The sequence below is a fragment of the Leptodactylus fuscus genome, chromosome 3 (genome assembly GCF_031893055.1).
Source record: "Leptodactylus fuscus isolate aLepFus1 chromosome 3, aLepFus1.hap2, whole genome shotgun sequence".
Taxonomy (NCBI): domain Eukaryota; kingdom Metazoa; phylum Chordata; class Amphibia; order Anura; family Leptodactylidae; genus Leptodactylus; species Leptodactylus fuscus.
The window spans coordinates 235,271,210-235,279,233 of record NC_134267.1 but is presented as its reverse complement, the minus strand read 5'-3'; positions in this window follow the sequence as shown (position 1 = coordinate 235,279,233).

Genomic DNA, 8,024 nt, shown 5'->3' with positions numbered 1-8,024 from the left:
ACTTCATCAGGCTAATAGAATACATTGGCCAATCAGCGCTGGCCAATGCATTCTATTAGCTTGATGAAGCAGAGTGTGCACAAGGGTTCAAGCGCACCCTCGGCTCTGATGTAGCAGAGCTGAGGGTGCACAAGGGTTCAAGTGCACCCTCGGCTCTCCTACATCAGAGCCGAGGGTGCGCTTGAACCCTTGTGCAGCCTCGGCTCTGCTACATCAGAGCCGAGGGTGCGCTTGAACCCTTGTGCACACTCTGCTTCATCAAGCTAATAGAATGCATTGGCCAGCACTGATTGGCCAGAGTACGGAATTCGGCCAATCAGCGCTGGCCAATGCATCCCTATGGGAAAAAGTTTATCTCACAAAAATCACAATTACACACCCGATAGAGCCCCAAAAAGTTATTTTTAATAACATTCCCCCCTAAATAAAGGTTATCCCTAGCTATCCCTGCCTGTACAGCTATCCCTGTCTCATAGTCACAAAGTTCACATTCTCATATGACCCGGATTTGAAATCCACTATTCGTCTAAAATGGAGGTCACCTGATTTCGGCAGCCAATGACTTTTTCCAATTTTTTTCAATGCCCCCGGTGTCGTAGTTCCTGTCCCACCTCCCCTGCGCTGTTATTGGTGCAAAAAAGGCGCCAGGGAAGGTGGGAGGGGAATCGAATTTTGGCGCACTTTACCACGTGGTGTTCGATTCGATTCGAACATGGCGAACACCCTGATATCCGATCGAACATGTGTTCGATAGAACACTGTTCGCTCATCTCTAGAGAGGAGGAATAAATGTTTTATTATATAATGATCCGGCTTCAATAATATAAGACAAGATACAGAATATAACAGCAGAAGAGATAAAGGATATTCTTTGGTGAAACAACACAATGTTATGATTATTATATGTCCATAAATAGGTAACGTAACAAAATCTATACAATATGTTATATATCAGCATATAAAGAGTGATAATATATGCATGTACTATATGGGATATACTATCTAGCACTACATATGGGTCCATACTCTCTATTGCATTACAGTACATTGTATTACAGTATATTGCATTACAGTACATTGTATTACAGTATATTGTATTACAGTGCATTGTTTTACAGTATATTGTATTACAGTACATTGTATTACAGTATATTGTATTACAGTGCATTGTGTTACAGTATACTGTATTACAGTACATTGTATTACAGTATATTGTATTACAGTGCATTGTGTTACAGTATATTGTATTACAGTACATTGTATTACAGTATATTGTATTACAGCGCATTGTGTTACAGTATATTGTATTACAGTATATTGTATTACAGTGCATTGTGTTACAGTATATTGTATTACAGTACATTGTATTACAGTATATTGTATTACAGTGCATTGTGTTACAGTATACTGTATTACAGTACATTGTATTACAGTATATTGTATTACAGTGCATTGTGTTACAGTATATTGTATTACAGTACATTGTATTACAGTATATTGTATTACAGCGCATTGTGTTACAGTATATTGTATTACAGTATATTGTATTACAGTGCATTGTGTTACAGTATATTGTATTACAGTACATTGTATTACAGTATATTGTATTACAGTGCATTGTGTTACAGTATACTGTATTACAGTACATTGTATTACAGTATATTGTATTACAGTGCATTGTGTTACAGTATATTGTATTACAGTACATTGTATTACATTATATTGTATTACAGTGCATTGTGTTACAGTATATTGTATTACAGTACATTGTATTACAGTATATTGTATTACAGTATATTGTATTACAGCGCATTGTGTTACAGTATATTGTATTACAGTATATTGTATTACAGTGCATTGTGTTACAGTGTATTGTATTACAGTACATTGTATTACAGTATATTGTGTTACAGTACATTGTATTACAGTATATTGTATTACAGTACATTGTATTACAGTATATTGTATTACAGTATATTTTATTACAGTACACTGAATTATAGTACATTGTGTTACAGTATATTGTATTACAGTATATTGTATTACAGCGCATTGTGTTACAGTATATTGTATTACAGTATATTGTATTACAGTGCATTGTGTTACAGTGTATTGTATTACAGTACATTGTATTACAGTATATTGTGTTACAGTACATTGTATTACAGTATATTGTATTACAGTACATTGTATTACAGTATATTGTATTACAGTATATTTTATTACAGTACACTGAATTATAGTACATTGTGTTACAGTATATTGTATTACAGTATATTGTATTACAGTACATTGTGTTACAGTATATTGTATTACAGTATATTGTATTACAGTGCATTGTGTTACAGTATATTGTATTACAGTACATTGTATTACAGTATATTTTATTACATTACACTGAATTATAGTACATTGTGTTACAGTATATTGTGGATGTTATGTGAAGATAGCCGGACCGTGACAAGGGGCATCCCTAGTATTTCACCACTTTCGGCCTTGGCCTTCTCCCTGGTTAAGGATCGGGCACGTTTGGATTTTTTGGTAAATGTGTTTTTGAGAGATTATTCACATGCTGAGTCTTTTCTTGGTGGTATATTGGGGCTTTATTTACTAATATTATTAGTATATTTATGCGTTCATTCGACCATTCATTCATTTATGGGGCATATTAACCCCTTAAGGACGCGGGGTAGTTTGTACATGAATTCTCAGTGACTTTTTTTTCAGATTTTACTTCCCTGCCTTCCCAAAACTCATCTTTATCATTCCATTGACATAGGTTGGTGGGGGCTTATTCTTTGCACCACTTTTATTTGACAAACATTTGATTAGCTTTTATTAAATTTTTTGGGAGTCTGTATTAGGCCGGGGCCCCCACGGGCCGGAAATGCCGCGATTTTAACCGTAACTACAAAGTGGATTGGATTCTTGCAAATGCCATGCCCACTTTGCGGTAAAAACCATGGCACGTATACGGTGCGATTTCCAAAACCGGAGTGGCTTTAGAAATCGCAGCATGTTAATTATATCTACGGAAACGCTGGTGCCTTCAATGTAAATATAATTGTAACAGAAAGTCCGCGGAGGAAAACTCTGCAAACTTTTTGCTCAAAGCACTGCGGCAGCTTTGTCCTTATATAATGTCATTTTTTGAAAATTTGTGATTTTCCTGGGGTCAATGTGTTCTGACGCCTGTAACCTTTCATAGTTACATAGTAGATGAGGTTGGATGAAGACATGAGTCCATCAAGTCCAACCTATAACCCTACAATCCCCTACTGTTTTGTTGATGGAGATATGTCAGGGCTTTTTATTTGTGGGATACGTTGTACTTTCTATTGGTACCAATGTTTGGTATATGAATTTTTCATATATATGACCATTTTGGGGGAAAGTGCCACCAAAATGTATTAATTTTCACATTTGAGTATATATTTATTTTATGCCATTCACCATCTGGGAGAAATAATGCTATTTTTTTAATATAGGGGATTTATACACTCATGGGAATACTTAACATGTTTATATCATGTGTTTGGATTTTTTTTTTTTTTTTTTTTTGGGGGGGGGGTGAGTTTTTTTTTTTGCTTTTTATATATCCCAGAGAGGGACTTAAACCTGTGAGCTCAGAACCCCAGTGCAATGTACTGCAACATTATGGAACCGTCGCCCAGCCTCCTGGCTGCCATTCCAACCTCTCGAATATTATTATTATTATTATTATTATTATTATTATTTATATAGCACCATTAATTCCATGGTGCTTTACATTTAATGCGGTGGCAACTTTGCCACCAGACCTCACATTTTTCGGGCAGAAACCCAGTGGACCCCATTATAGTTTATTGTTTCCAAAGGTAACCACTTTTTAAATGGAATGGCTTTCCGTTTTTGTGGTCCTCACGTGGTTGGGGTTAAGGTATCATGCACCTTATTTATGATGAAGTGCCAACCTGAGGTCTTATGCCAGAAACATCATCCATCCGCCCCATAGTCTTTTTGTAGCAGTTTTTTCTGCAGTTCTTACGCCACAGAAATAATTGGACCCATCAGGAAGGAGATACGTAAGTCATTCCTTTATATTCACATTCCTTTGGCACCCATTTCTGTTTTGGGCTCAAAAAAAATCTTCAAAAATTTCTTCAAAAAGTCTTCTAGAAGCTAATAGCCAATAGCCAATAGCCATTCTGTAACTGTATATGTAGGGACAGGTCTGGACATTGATATCATAAAGTCATTTCCGTATATTATTGTATATAATATAAAAAATTCCAGGGGGTTGGAGACTTTTCATGTGCACTGCTATTACTGGCCAGTGATATTTTAGAAAGAAAGTCCATAATGTGAGAGTGAAGCCCAACTAGAGAGATACGAGATAGGTAAGATACAATCCCTATCCTTGAGTGGAACATGTAAGAACATGGAACATTGACATAAACGTCTTCTTTAGTTGACTGTTGGACATGATGATGTACACTGAGTGCAGAAAGGGGGCGCTGCACATTCCAATGGAAGAAATCCAATATCCAGTTGTGCTGTGGTGCTCAGTGGCAGATGTACAACTCATACAAAAATATGTGATTTGTAACACCAAGAAGAAGCTCATACTTTTTACAGCTCTGAAATGGGAATTTAAGTTGGGGCATTGAAAATTTGACCCAGACTTCCTCATCTGTCTTGTGTGTCTCCATAGAGAATGAAGTAACAAGCAGTCAAAAATACGAGAAATGGTGGACAGGAGCCTATAAGGTAAAGCAGGAAATTGTTAAGAGAATTTCGATACTCCAAAGATCCTGGTAGAGTAATATCTTCATCTGAAACATTTGATGGAGTCTGTATTTGTTCTCCAAAACTGCTCCAACCAAACGGAAGACTAGAAGGTACAGAAATCAGTAGAGAAACCAGGAGGAACCAAGGAACCAGGGTGGAGATCTTGGTCTTCAAGAAGATGAAAAACTTCCAGTTGTAGCTTGTAATCTTCACACAATAAAAGACACAGAGAACGGTGGCGAACCAGAGATTGGTAGAGTGCAGAGAAGCTATGACTACCCATGATGAGGCCTGAAGGTATCTGCTTACCCTTAGATGGAAGAGAGGTAAAAAGTGAGTCAACAACATAAAAAAGAGAAGTAAGCTTCTGGAAGCTGCCAAAGAGCTCAGGATTTTATCACTGATGGGAAGAGATTTCATTGTTTTCCATTTTAAGAAATTAGCAGCCAAAATGAAGAGATTTGTGATGACTCCAGCAATGCACTCCATGTACAACACAGGTGCAGAAAGATACCGAAGCCTCATTGTATCCATTGGAACTGATCTTCTAAAATAGATATTGTGACTGTAAGCTTGTCTGCAGGGTGGAAGACTTTGTGTACTGATCTGGATATACAACGTCTTTATACAAAAGTCATGTCTATCATTCATGCAAAATCCAGGCATCTGTTTCACTTCCATGCAAATCTGTGATTTGGTAGGTTGACTAGAAATATCCAGACATGGTTAAAGGCAGAATAAGTTACGAGCTATGTTTAGAACATGAGATATTGGATTTAACCTGGGGTGACATGAGCTTCGATGGACAGAAACAAGATAAGCTACTTGACTTGTAGCATAAGAGGGCTGTTAGTAAGGTGCATTGAGCAGGAATTTATAACTAGGGTTGAGCGATCGTGTTCGGAAAAGATCGGATTCCGATCGGCGATCAAGAAAATTTCACGATCCGCGATCGGAATTCCGAACACAATCTTTTTATGTGGGATTGAGATCGGAGATCTTTTCCCACAATGCTTTGCTTAGCCTTCACACTGAGTATACGCTGTATACTTAGTGTGAAGGCTGCAGTTCCATAGGAATGAATGGAAGCAGCCAGCCCACAGCCTTAACCCCCTGCGCGCTGGCTGCCTCCATTCATTCGAATGGGAGGCTAAAATAAACATCTCTAGCAGCTACTTACCTCTAGAGATGGCTGCTCCGGTGCCCTCCTTCTTCTTGTCCTCACTGCCGCTCCACGCTGCAGTCTTCTTGCCTCGCTGCCCCGCCTCCCAGGTTAGTGTTTAAAGCGCTAGGTAGGCAGGGCTTGTGGGTTAGGAGAGTTTGGGAGGGTACAGGGAGGGGAGACGTGACGTCTCCCCTCCCAGTACCCGCCCACACTCTCCTAACCCACCCACACTCTCCTAACCTGGCAGGCAGGGGGCAGCGAAGGGAGAAGAGCAGCGTGGAGCGGCAGCGAGGCAAAGAAGAAGGAAGGCACTGGGCACCGGACCAGCCATCTCTGGAGGTAAGTGGACACCAGGGGGGACTAAGTAGCCAGAGGATTAAAAAAAATCCTCTGGCTACTTTAGTGATTCACTACACAGCATGGATTCTAACAATTAAAGCGTTCAATTGTTAGATTCCATGCTGTATAGTGAATAGGATTGCTTTTAAAATCCGATCTCCAATTCATTAAAAAATCCCATTGACTTGCATTGGGATCGGAATTGGGATCAAGATCGGGTTCAAATGAAAAATGATCGGAAATCATATTTTAAAATCGATCCTGAAAAGTCAAGACCGGCTCAACCCTATTTATAACTTATCTTCCACCACTGGAAAACCAACTCTGTGCCCCTAGTAAAGATGCACAAACTGGTTTGTACTGTGATCAGAGGCTTGTGGAGGATACCTATCTTGAGGTGGGGAGCCGCATCACTCTCGGGTAAAAACCCACCTGCCACTACTGTTATGGTCGCGGCTTCCCCCTCCGGAGTCAGCTCAAATGAAAGGGCCGACTCTGGAGGTTGCTGCCGCCAGGCGGACACCGTGGCTCTGCGAGCCGCGGAATCCACTTGAAGATAGGGCAGCTCGCTAGCGGAAAAAAGAACGCTAGTGGTCTCCACCATTGTGAGGGGGTGGATTATTACGTGGATTACGCGCCATAATCCGCCCCCTCTGTGCCCGTGTGAATGGGCCCTAAGGGTAGTACGACAGTGGTGTGAACGTCCAGTTGTTACACTTGTATACCGTTATCCTACAAGCTTAAAATAATTAAGATTAGTTTCGTTCACTTTCTACAAAGATCACAAGAAAATGTAGAGAAAATTATAAATTTAAGAAAATTAATATTTTATTTGTATTTTTTTTTAATTATATAATGATGAGGCTTCAAATGTCTATAGTTGGGTAAACACTTTACCTACACTCCAAGTTTATACCTCAAGTTTGGATGGTCACTACACCCCGAGGACTGGTGTCAGCTGATGTGGTGCCTATATCATAGTTGAGCCTAATTGGCATTATTACCCATTAAATCTTTCAGGACCAATTGACACCTGGATGCTTCTGTTACCTAAAACAAAATAATTTTATATACAGTATATTTTTGAACATAAATATATTCAAATACACTTTTTGAGTTCTTTTGATCACAGGGGCTACACCTTTATATTGTTTTTAACAAAAAAAAGTAACCAGTAGTTTAGTATAGTAGAGGGCTGTAAATTACTTTTTGTTATCTTTGGCTGGGCTCCCTGCTGACAGAGGAGTCCTTGGGGAAGAAGGTGAAGGAAGGGGCTGGCAAAGGAGCAACTTCTATTGGCACAAAGCCAATAGGAATGTTTTTTAACTTCACTGTGATTACCATGAAGAATTAAATTTTAGTGATCAAACCGATAAAAACGGACCTAAAATCCTCCTTTATCAAAGTGCAACTCCCAGATAATAACCTCAGTATGGAGATGCAACTCTTATCACTCCTATAGGAGAAGTTGTAAAGTACTGGTGTGTGACTTTAATTAACTGTAGTATGACGGGGTATCAGATAGAATTATGTAAATAGCCAGATTGGTGACATCTAGGGGTTAAAGTAAGCCTCCAACTCACATTGAACACAGTTCTTCACATTGTGGTTATATATTTCCCCTATGAGTACCTGTGTATCTTATTATAGTTATTGGTTAAATGGCAACATGTTTCAACACCCAACCTGCTGTCTTCATCAGGCCAACCTGGTGGTGCTAGTGGATGACAAGCAAGTCCAACCTGGTGTC